Source organism: Tursiops truncatus, chromosome 1 (genome assembly GCF_011762595.2).
Source record: "Tursiops truncatus isolate mTurTru1 chromosome 1, mTurTru1.mat.Y, whole genome shotgun sequence".
In the NCBI taxonomy this organism is placed as follows: domain Eukaryota; kingdom Metazoa; phylum Chordata; class Mammalia; order Artiodactyla; family Delphinidae; genus Tursiops; species Tursiops truncatus.
The window spans coordinates 58,800,657-58,813,594 of NC_047034.1; positions in this window are offsets into that span (position 1 = coordinate 58,800,657).

Genomic DNA, 12,938 nt, shown 5'->3' on the forward strand with positions numbered 1-12,938 from the left:
AACAGCCCAGGTAAAGCTAAATTCTACCAACAACCATGAGTGAGCTTGGAAGATCTTTCCCCAGCAACCTGATAAAAGACGCTGAGCCAGCTAAGCCACACTCAGGTTACTGACTCAGAAATAAATGCTTCTCTGAAGCAGCTAAATTTTGGAATTTGTTACAATGCAGCTAATGGAGAGCTAATTCACACATCGTCAGTGGAATTTTTTTAAGATTTGGAATCTAACCATGATCTTTCTTTTAGTTTAATTTATGTGTTACTCTTTTAGTGGGAAAGGAAGTAAGGATTCCATTTGATTGATTCTGACTTACTTTTTTCATTTTCCTGTGCTTCTATATTTCCATTTCCCCTCTCCCTACCTCAAGGGGCAGCCACTCAATTTTCGTGGGATTGTTCCCATCCCTGGCTTCAGGAATTACCTAAATTGCAATCCAAGTTATCCATTTTCCCCTTGCCACAGTGTGTGGTTCATGGATGGGTACACCATCCTGTCCTGGGCCAATGAATACATGGTGTTCCCCCAGCTCCAGTTTTCACTTGGAAGTGGGTACATTATCTAAATCTGTTATTAATGCCAGCTTGAGTTGGGCTTTCTGTGCTAGCAATATGGAATCTCATCTAACACAAATACCATCGTGCTTCATTTTTACTCAATTCTGATGACGATGGACATAAAGTAGATGATATTAAACAGAACAGGGAAACTTCAAGACTATTTCATGGTGTTAAGAGGAAGGCTCTTAACTACAGTTAAACATATTTGACTAAGTTAGAAACTCATTCCCACCACTTACATACTTGGCAAACTTGACAAATTCTTAGCCTTTCTGAGCCTCACTTTCCTCTTCTGTAATATGACAGTAATGATAATAGTATATACCTCATATGTTAGCTGTGAGAACTAAATATACTCCATGTAAAACACCTCAGTGCCTAGCACACAGTCCATGTTCAGTAAATGCAAGCTATTATCAGTATAGTCTTTGGAAGAAAGCTGATGAGTTATAGGTCCTAAAAACACTTTGTCTGTCTGGCTCTTTTGGGGTTATATTCAATGTAACATTGCCTCTTACTGTGAAATTTCACCATATATCCAGGAGACTTTTTTGCACTGTATGCATTTAAAAGTTGAAAAGAAAAGAAACTCAAATTAAATATGCTATTGGAACTCACTCATCATCCCTTCAGAATTTTCTGTTGTTGTAGGAAAAACTAAGCAACAGAAGAAGAAAACTCAGGGAACCTCCTTTGTTACTTGATTTGTCAATACATCTAATGGGAGGCAGGTTCTTAACTTCAACATCTTAGTAGTATTTTGATAACCTCTCATATGCTGAAAAGGTTAGGATGTATGGTCCTAGGAGAGAGACTGGCAGTCACTGACTCCAGCTACTCAGTATTCTTTACTTGCAAGATATTGCAAGATATTGGTAAGCTTCTCCACTTTTTACAAAACTAATTTTCTTTCACTGTAAAATGGACATTAATTACTTACGTTTCGAGAAGGATTAGTAAGTGTTCTAAGATCTCCATATTTCAGGCCTATAATTCCTGTGTGGGAATGAAAGACAGATTGGCTTATCCAAAATGCCTTTGTCAGCTTTTGTTTACCTCTGTGAGTCACATTAGGTTTTGCGACTGTTTCTCATACTGGTATAGTTTGTACCAATTTCTGGTTCATTGTGTTCATTTCCTTATGCAAATAATTTTTCTCTCATGGCTGAAATGCTCTATTTGCTAAAACCTCATACCACTACTCTTGACTATATTCATAGTAAGTGAATGAGGGTATGATATAGATCTCCAGTCTACCACAGGCATCCAGTTTCCAGGCAGGAAAGGAAAACAACGAATGTAGAGGAAAGAAATAAGACTATAGCAAAAGAATGTGGAAACTCTGAATTTATCCAGGTTGGTTTGCCTTCTAACAAACAGCGGATTCCTTAGTGAGGAGTAAAGCACTGTTAAATAATAAATTAGCATGGAAAGAGACTCAGAAGTAAGAAAAATAAAGAAAGAAAAAATTCATAGAGGAAGTATACTCATTCAGTAGTATGATAAACTAAATATTTGGGGAAATCCAATCAATATAAAATACATATCAAATTAAAATTCCATAATACTTCAAACTGAAAATTCAACAAAGATAAAGTAAAGATATTTTCTTTTTTTTTTTTTTTTTTTTTTTTTTTTTTAACATCTTTATTGGGGTATAATTACTTTACAATGGTGTGTTAGTTTCTGCTTTATAACAAAGTGAATCAGTTATACATATACATATGTTCCCATATCTCTTCCCTCTTGCGTCTCCCTCCCTCCCACCCTCCCTATCCCACCCCTCCAGGCTGTCACAGAGCACCGAGCCAATATCCCTGTGCCATGCGGCTGCTTCCCACTAGCTATCTACCTTACTACGTTTGTTAGTGTGTATATGTCCATGACTCTCTCTCGCCCCGTCACAGCTCACCCTTCCCCCTCCCCATAACCTCAAGTCCGTTCTCTAGGAGGTCTGCGTCTCTATTCCTGCCTTACCCCTAGGTTCTTCATGACATTTTTTTTTTTTTCTTAAATTCCATATATATGTGTTAGCATACTGTATTTGTCTTTTTCTTTCTGACTTACTTCACTGTGTATGACAGACTCTAGGTCTATCCACCTCATTACAAATAGCTCAATTTCGTTTCTTTTTATGGCTGAGTAATATTCCATTGTATATATGTGCCACATCTTCTTTATCCATTCATCCGATGATGGGCACTTAGGTTGTTTCCATCTCCGGGCTATTGTAAATAGAGCTGCGATGAACATTTTGGTACATGACTCTTTTTGAATTTCGGTTTTCTCAGGGTATATGCCCAGTAGTGGGATTGCTGGGTCATATGGTAGTTCTATTTGTAGTTTTTTAAGGAACCTCCATACTGTTCTCCATAGTGGCTGAACCAATTCACATTCCCACCAGCAGTGCAAGAGGGTTCCCTTTTCTCCACACCCTCTCCAGCATTTATTGTTTCTAGATTTATTGATGATGGCCATTCTGACTGGTGTGAGATGATATCTCATTGTAGTTTTGATTTGCATTTCTCTAATGATTAATGATGTTGAGCATTCTTTCATGTGTTTGTTGGCAGTCTGTATATCTTCTTTGGAGAAATGTCTATTTAGGTCTTCTGCCCATTTTTGGATTGGGTTGTTTGTTTTTTTGTTGTTGAGCTGCATGAGCTGCTTGTAAATTTTGGAGATTAATCCTTTGTCAGTTGCTTCATTTGCAAAAATTTTCTCCCATTCTGAGGGTTGTCTTTTGGTCTTGTTTATGGTTTCCTTTGCTGTGCAAAAGCTTTGAAGTTTCATTAGGTCCCATTTGTTTATTTTTGTTTTTATTTCCATTACTCTAGGGGGTGGGTCAGAAAGAATCTTGCTGTGATTTATGTCATAGAGTGTTCTGCCTATGTTTTCCTCTAATAGTTTGATAGTTTCTGGCCTTATATTTAGGTCTTTAATCCATTTTGAGCTTATTTTTGTGTATGGTGTTAGGGAGTGTTCTAATTTCATTCTTTTACATGTACCTGTCCAGTTTTCCCAGCACCATTTATTGAAGAGGCTGTCCTTTTTCCACTGTACATTCCTGCCACCTTTATCAAAGATAAGGTGTCCATATGTGCATGGGTTTATCTCTGGGCTTTCTATCCTGTTCCATTGATCTATCTTTCTGTTTTTGTGCCAGTACCATACCGTCTTGATAACTGTAGCTTTGTAGTATAGTCTGAAGTCAGGGAGCCTGATTCCTCCAGTTCCTTTTTTTGTTCTCAAGATTGCTTTGGCTATTCGGGGTCTTTTGTGTTTCCATACAAATTGCGAAATTTTTTGTTCTAGTTCTGTGAAAAATGCCAATGGTAGTTAGTAAAGATATTTTCAAATGAAGATAGAACTTATCATTCATAGATGCTCACTGAAAGGAATAACTGAAAATATCCACTTCAGGAAGAAGGAAATTAAGACAGGGTGCTATTAGCATAAGAATAGCTAAAAAGATGACTAAAGCAGAATGCAGAGCCCCCAAACAAATCTATTCATATATGTTAAGTTGATATAAGACAGAGATAATGTTGCAGTAGAAAAAAAGATAGTTTCAATAAGACCCCTGATGTTGACACAACTGGATCCCTACCTCACATCCTACACAAACCAACTCCAGGTAGATTGAAGACTTAAAGGTAGAAAGCACAATTCTAAAATTCTTTGAACAAGTTACAGGAAAACATTTATGACACCAGGGTAAAAAAAAAAAAAAAAAAAGATATATTTTTTAAGATGCAAAAAACAAAAACCATAAAGAAACAGAGTTAATTAATTTGACTGAATTAATATTTGAATAATGAACTTCTGCCCATCAAATGAAACCATAAAGAAAGTGAAAAGTCAACCAACAGAAAGATAAATATTTGGAGCATTGATAATAAAAATTTGGGTACTAAATATATGAATAGTTCCTATAAATAAATAACAATACAAATAATCCTACAGAAAAATGGAGAATAAAAAGTATATAGAGACATAGAAAACAAACTTATGGTTACCAAAGGAGAAAGGGAGGAGGGGAGGGATAAATTAGGAGTATGGGAGTAACAGATACAAACTACTATACATAAAATAGATGAGCAGCAAGGATTTACTATATAGCACAGGGACCTATATTCTATATCTTGTAATAACCTATAATGAAAAATAATCTGAAAAAAATATATATGCATATATATATAACTGAATCACTTTGCTGTATACCTGAAACTAACACAATATTGTTAATCAACTATATTGCAATTTTTTTAAAAGTATATAGAATTGGTGGTTAAAACAAGACTGAAATAAAAGTACCTGGATCAAGATTCCCAACTCCAACCCAGGGAAGTAGATCTAGAAGACTAAAACAACAGGCCAAAATCATCTAAATTAAATTTAGGATAAAATCAATGCATTTTATTGTATATAGGTTTTAATGAAAATTAGTGGTGAGAATACAGAATGAGTAATTATTGCTTGATAATCTCTATGTGTCTCTGTACTAAAATGGGCATTTAAGTAGACTTTAAGCTTGGAATGAGACAGCAGTATGAAAAATAGGGCAAATAGGTTTCTATGAGCAAATCTTAAAACAGACCACCTCACTTCACCCTATACTGGTGTAACCTCATATGAAGTGTTTGCCTCTTTCTTTACCCTGCTTGTTTAAGAAACAGGTAGCCAATAAAGATTACCCCTGATTACAACTTGGAAGTCAGTAAGAGAGATTATGACCCTGTATGTGCTTAGAATATATGGTACAAGAGGAAGTTTGGATGACTATTTTCATCTAGTGCAATGCTTCATGTAGTACAGAAAGGCTGTCTATCCACTGAGTTAATTAGATTCAAGGTCAACAATCAGATTTCCACTTAACAGTCATTATTAAATAAAAATGGGGCTTGAGGTAAATGACCCGTTGCAGCTAAAGAAATATTTAAACTCATAATTTTCAGGTTAAGTCATTCAATTAAACAGACAGAAAGACTGGAGTAGCCCTTGAAGAACTCCTTCCTGTCGTACTGAGGAGGAGAGAATTCAACTGGGCTGCTTAGTTCTAATTAGGGTTTTGATTCCCCAAGAATTTAGATTAAAAAAATACATTTACATCTCTAACTAGGGGAATATGTCCTTGCCTGAAACATCTGTTTGGGGGTGTGTGTGTGTGTGTGTGTGTGTGTGTTTGTGTGTAGACTTTTCTCATTTCTCATTTATGTTAATTTAAGGAATTATAAAACATTCAACTTGATTTCAAATTCTCCTTTTAAAATATAACAAAGCTTGATTTCACATAATTTCCATAATTTAATATTTCAATATGATTTTGGATAGATAAAAGTGCATACATAGAACACTATCTAGGTAAATTAACTTTTGTACATTTTCCCTAACCAAAAGATATTAGGCAATTATTAATAAAAGAAAATCAAATTATCCTTCTTTTTAAATCTTACTTAAAGAATTAAGAAATATGATGAAGTGTCAGATTGATACCCTAATATTTCAGCTTTCCCTTCAGTGTATCAACCCTTATTTTCCATTTTAGTAGGAAGGCAAGTTGAGGGAGGAAGTAGATATATGAGCTAGAATGTAAAGAGAATATGCCTTATCAGTAGTACTAGGTCTTCGTAGACTCGGGCAGAGCATGATGAGGTGAACAAGTAGGTGGGCTCTGGCCTTCCCACCCTCACATTGGCCAGAGGAGCAGATTTTAATTTTAATATAGAATTCTACATAGACTTTCACTTGAAAACAGTGTTCTGCTCCCATCCCCTCCTTTCATCATGCTTCCCCTTGACCTGATATCCTGGTTCTTATTCAACTTGACCTTGGCTTTCTCCTCAACAATGTTTTCATATGTATACGAGCCTCCATAATTACCCCATTGTGCATTTAGCAAGCTATATTTTGGGATAAATATTCTATTTACACTACCCTCTGATTTCAGCTGAAACTGAACATATATCACTACCAGATACAAGTTTTTCAGAGGCCTAAGTAAAAGAATATGCTGTCCAATCCACAACACGTAATACAAAATAAAATTCCCTCTGTTCTGTCTCTTAATCTCAATCCCCACCCCCTGTCTCTCTCTGTCTCTCTTTCTCTCCCCAACCCCCTGCCACCCCACAAGCATAGAAACTTGGACTCTTGATGTCCTTTGGATAACCCAGCATTGACGACAGAGTTTCTCAAAGTGTGAACCTTACACAATGAGCATCAAAAACTTCTGGGGTGTTAATTTTTTCCAACTAAAAGCTAGAAAAATAAGAGACTTTCTTCTCTGCCACAGTTATGTTTTTTATTTTCTAATTGACTGGGTTTTGAAAATTATGAAATAATTCAGACTTACAGAGATTTACAAAACAAGCATTCATGTTACCATCCAATGTTAACAAATGTTATATTATGCTGTATAAGCTTCAGATTTGTCTTTTCAAGAATTAAACAGTCATACAAATACAGTTGGGAGCTCTTTCCTACCCGCATTGTTCTATTGCCTTTCTCAGAAAACACATGCCAATTTGAGGTATGTATCCATCCTATATAGGTGTTTGTATTTTCAGTATATATGTACATATCCACAAATTGTCTTGTTAATTTTTAAATGGACACAAGTTGGTATTCTGTAATTCACTTTACTCAGTCAACTATATGCTCTTGATATTTTATCCATGACATTACATATTCAATGCACAACGGGGAGAGGGGGAGCAAATACACACACATTCATTCATTCGTTCATTTTAACTACAATATAGTGTTCTATCATATAACTGTACCACTTTTCATCTTTCCCTATTGATAAACATTTAGGTTGCTTCGAATCTCATACTTTACTAACATCCTTCTAAAATCCTCCTGGTGCATATGTGTGAGAGTTGCTCTAGAGAGTATGCTCTACTGGAATCTGTGGGTTGTAGACTACGCACTGCTTTAACTTTGCTACACATTCCAAAGCTGCTTTCCAGTGTGGATACACACATTTATCCACCAGCAGTGTGAGACTTTCAATTTCCCTATATTATTCCTAAAATCTGTGATACTTTTAAAGTTTTGCTAATCTTTTTTTTATGGGCATTTCACTGATAATACTAAGTAAACGTTTATATAGCACCTAAATTATTCCAGGCATTGTTCTATGTACCTCTTTGAGAAGGTTCTTTTTTAAATTTCTTTTTTAAATTGAGGCATAGAGAGGTTGTATAATATGCCCAAGGTCACACTGTTGATAAGTTGTAGAGTTGGGAGTTTGAACCCGGGTAGCCTAGCTCAAAAGTGCACTCTCTTAGCCTCTGCACCATTTAATCATTATTCAAGAGAGCTGCCTGTAAAATGGGGGGAAAAATGGCTTTAAAAATCTGTCATATTATCAGTAAAGTAGCAAGAACGTCTTACTGTTGCAATTTTCCATCTCAAATTATTTCGATGAGGCTCTTCTGTAGGAGAAGAAAAGAAATATCTTCAATTGTACAAGCCGCACCAGGCCCTGGGAAAGCAGACAGGAAATGGCTGAGATGGCCAAAAGCTGTCACTGGGGACTAGGGATTAGAACCTGGTCAAAGCAGCAAATAAAAAAAATTTTAAAAGCTCTTAAAGGAACCTGACAAGGGAAGCTTAAATCTTATTTAAAGGGTTGGGTTGTACTAAGCCTTGAAAAATTCAATCCTCTGGAGGACTATATCTCACCAAGAGAGCTCCATGTAAGTTTATCATGTATCCAACACCTAGACATTGGGCCTTGGAGACCACTAGGATAATATTTCCTCTGGATTAGCACTGAAGTTTGGAAGTGACATTTGTACGAGGCATACTTTAAACTCTAGGGCTTTTCTGATTACCAAATGATAATTCTGAGGGGGGAGAAAGTGCTTACTGCAGAAAGAAGTTGCCATGATTTATATGTCTTGGACAATCTTCCTTTTTCACACAGAGTAACTTATGAGACCAAGTATGTTTTGCTTTTCCTTTTGTTTTTAACTAAAGTTGTCTTTTGATTGATATTAAGGGTAGAGCGTATTTGTTTTAGTGTGTTTTTATTTTTATAGTTCCACCAAGTCCAAAAGAATGATTGTATAAATGCTAGTTACAGGTGACATTGGCAATTAAATTGTACACATAGCACAGAAATGCCAACGTTAAGCCAGGGTAACCTCTGAAGCTTCACTGAGTGGTCCTTCCCTGCACAGACTCAATGGATCACTCTCCAACTGCTCTGGCTCTCTGATGAAAGACAGACAAGAATGAAGTGAGGCTGAAAAGCTGTCCCTCCTTTATTTTTGGTGCATCTATCAAGATCTCTGGAATCACTGTAAAACCTTCTATCGTTCCAGTTATAAAGGGTACTTTGAATGAATTAAATATCTGGTGACAGCCAAGGTCATAAACTGCTTGATTCCCTTGGGTCACTTTTCCCAGGCTAATTTTAATCATACTTTGGCCACTATGTATATTTTGTGCAGTTGTGAATACTGATGGGTTCAGTGACATAATTTAAAACAGTACATCTCTATATTTGCATATGTATGCATACATCCAGGGTATCTAGAGAGTAAGCAAGACAGACTTGCATTTGAAGCCAAGGGAAGCCTTCTAACTTTTGTTTTACTTCTTAACTGTAGGCTGGATTCCTAATTGACTCACCTCTTTTGTAAATCTGTGCAACTTGCCAGTACTGGGACTAACAGATTATGGCTAGATCACAGCAAATCCATCACCTCTGGTAGAAAAACAACACCTGGACTTGCTGACTAGATCAGTAAAATCATTATATGGAGAATTCTTCCCTCTCAAAACTAAAATGAATCTTGAAGCCAAATGTCAGAAGCCAAGTATCAGAAGACAATAAATTTTTTACACTTCCACATATTCTATAGAAAGAATTAGAAACCTGGTGTGAAAAAATTCCTGGCTTCACTTCTCTACTCTGTGCTCACCTTGCTTTTCCTTTTTTCCATCACTCATTCCCTATTCCTATCCTCAGCTCCAACACTTCCTTTATCAAGATTTTGAAAGTTTTTACTAAGGCCTGAAAGGCGTCGTCAGTTCTTGAGATATATGAAAGTCCGAGCAATTTTACCAAATTTTTAAAAAGTTAGAATACACACATTTTTAGGAAGCAGAAAATTGGTGATTCTTAAAGTTAGACAACTCTAGAACCACATTTAAAATCAGCTTTAGCCAAAGTGACCCCACAATAATATAAAATTAATATTCAATTACAGTGATTGAAGTCAAGATTCCGGTTTTGAAGATCCACATGAGGCAATTATTAAGAACTAGAGGAAGACCAGCTGAAGAGCGGATATGCAGATCTGCTATGACTTTGTAGAATCTAGTGTGTATCACTTGAGGGAGAGAGAGCAAGCCCTAAAGTTTAGAACGCTAACAGTTTGGAGGAATCGTGGAACATTGGTGGTTGGATAAGATCTAATATAGAATGAAAGTCAATGACTAAACAGACAATTTTACACCCATGCATTCATTTAAAAATATTTTTTGAGGGAATTCCCCAGCAGTCCAGTGGTTAGGACTCAGCACTTTCACTGCCAGGGCCTGGGTTTAATCGCTGGTGGGGAACTAAGATCCTGCAAGCGGCATGACGAGGCCAAACATTTAAACATTTAAAAAATTAAAAATAATTTTTTGATCACCTACCATGATACTGTACTAGGCACTCGGGTCAAATAATGAACAAAAGTATTCTCAGTCCCTTATCCTCCTGAAGCTTACAGTCTAGGAAGCAATAGAAAGTAGCCAGGTAATCAGAGCCTTATGAAAGCATGCGTCTCTATGACGAGTGCTGAGAAGGAGAAGCACACAGGCCATGAGAGCCTGTCAAAGGTAGAGATGATCTATTTAGGGACCACTGCCCTGAGAAAGTCACCCCTGAGCTGAGATCTCAGGAATACGCAGGAGTTAACTAGAAGGGAAAGGGAAAGACAGCTGCTTCTCATTAAAGTAAAACAGAGTGTCTGTTTTGTTTTTTTTAACATAATTAATTGATTTAAGAGTTTTTAAGACCAGGATTAAAAGATATTAGAAGAAGCAGTGTGAATGGGTGGTAACTTTTTTCTTTCCCTGAGTTTATTGAGGTACAATTGACCAATAAAAAGTATATAAAAATATTTAAGGTGTACAATGTGATGCTTTCATATACATATACATTGTGAAATGTTTGCTAATTAACATAGCCATCACCTCACAGTTACCTTTTTTTTTTTTTTTTTGGTGAGAACGGAAAAAATAACAGATCTACTCTCTCCGCAAATTTCAAATACACAATATAGTTGCTTTTCTTTTCTTTTCTTTTTTCTTTTTTGGCTGTGCTGCACAGCTTGTAGGATCTTATTTCCCTGACCAGGGATGGAACATGGGCCTGCTGAGTCCTAACTACTGGACTGCCAGGGAATTCCCTACAATACAGTATTATTAACTATAGTCATCTTCCTATTCATTAGATCTCTAGAATTTATTTATCCTGCCTATCTGAAACATTGAAATTTTATATGTTTACTCCCCAACAAATCAAAGGAGCCTGCTCAGACCCCCTTGTCTGGTCCTACTTCCAGGCTCTCTCCTCCACTGTTAGGATGTGGCTTTGATCCTGGAGATAATTAAGCAAAGAAAGGAGGGAAAAGCATTCCAAGAAGAGGGAACAGCTTATGCAAAGGCCCTCTGGCTTAGGCAAGAAGCAGTCTGTGCAGAGCTTTATAAACTGTGTCAAAGAATTCTGTCAAATCTAAAAACATAGAAAGCCATTTAGGACATCTTAAGCCAAAGGGAAGAAGGTGGAGACGGGGCTAACATTACCAGGTTTGCATTTTGGAAAGGTTATTTTATCTACAATATGGAAAACAGATGGAAGGAGTAAAATGATGAAAAGTTTGATTGTATATATAACCTCTGCCTCAGAAATGTTACTAAAATGAATGGCTTCTGTCACATTATATGGAAGAAGGATATAATCATCACGCTTCAGTTTATTCATTCAAATGACATTTACTGTACACCGACTGTACTGATTTGGTAGTGGTGCTATAACAGTGACACAATAGGTAAAGAAATTCTGTGCCCTCCTAGAGTCTACAAAAGAGACAAAATATAAAAGTACATATTACAGCTTGTTAGAAGTTGATAAGTGCCATAAAAAAATAGAGCAGGATAAGTAAGATTTGGAGTGAAAAGAGAGGAAAATGGCATGTAGTTTTAAACAGGATAATCAGGATAGTTTTCTTTACCTAGGTGTGTTTTAGCAAAGACTTGAAGGAAGTGAAGGCATCCACCTTGCAGAGGTCTGGGTGAAGAGCCTTCCTGGCCAAGGAGCAGCCAGTGCAAAAGCGGTAGCATATCTGACATGTCTGTGGAACAGCTGGGAGGCCACTGTGCCTGGAGCAGAGTAAACATGGGGAAGGACAGTAAACATGAGAACGGGGAACACAGGGCCTGGAAGGACATTAATGGTGCTCTGAGTGAGGCAGGGAGTCATCATAAGGTTTTGGGCAGAAGAGTCTCATGATATGACTTCTTTTTAAAAAAGGATCAGATCACCCTGCTGCTGTGTTGAGAACGGACTTTAGCAAGGCAAGAGTGGAAGCAGGGGGACCAGTCAGGAGGTTTCTGCAGTAAACAGGTGAGAGATGATGATCGTTCAGACCACCATCACCAGACTTATGAATGGCAGCAGTGGCGGCTAGAAGACAATAACAGAGGAAGATTTTTAAAATTGCGAGAAAAAATTATTTCAATACTAAAATACAAATACACAACAAAACTATCCATTGTGACATGAAGGAAGAATAATGTCATTTTTGACATGGAAGAAGGCACCACAAATTACCTCCCATGGACCATTTCACTAAAGGAAGATACTAAAAAGTGTGCTACACCAAAATGAAAGTGTAAACCAAGAGGGAGACATGGGATTGCTGATTCTAAATTAGACAAAACTCCTACAATTTTGACTGAATAAAAAACACAACAGCATCATGAATTCTTTTTCACTTATAATCTTTTTCTAGCTAAACAAATAAACTTCAGAAGTACTTATAGTTTTCAACACAAAAAGACATGTCCATTTGAATATTATTTGAATACTATTACTGAATACTATTATTTGAATATTACTGACAGGTTGACAAATTAGTAAATAGGACAACCAGTCAGATCTGTAGATTTTGGAAAGAATATGATCTATTTCATAGGACATAGCAATAAATTCTATCTGGGTGTCTTTAAGATTTTTTGTAGGAATAATACTTCTAAGAACAGTTTTAAACAAATAATATAATAGACAAATATAGTTTTACTCAAATCTTAAGACTGGACAGGAGCGTAAAAATTGAGACTTTTGTAAACTTTTCCAATCATCATTTTATC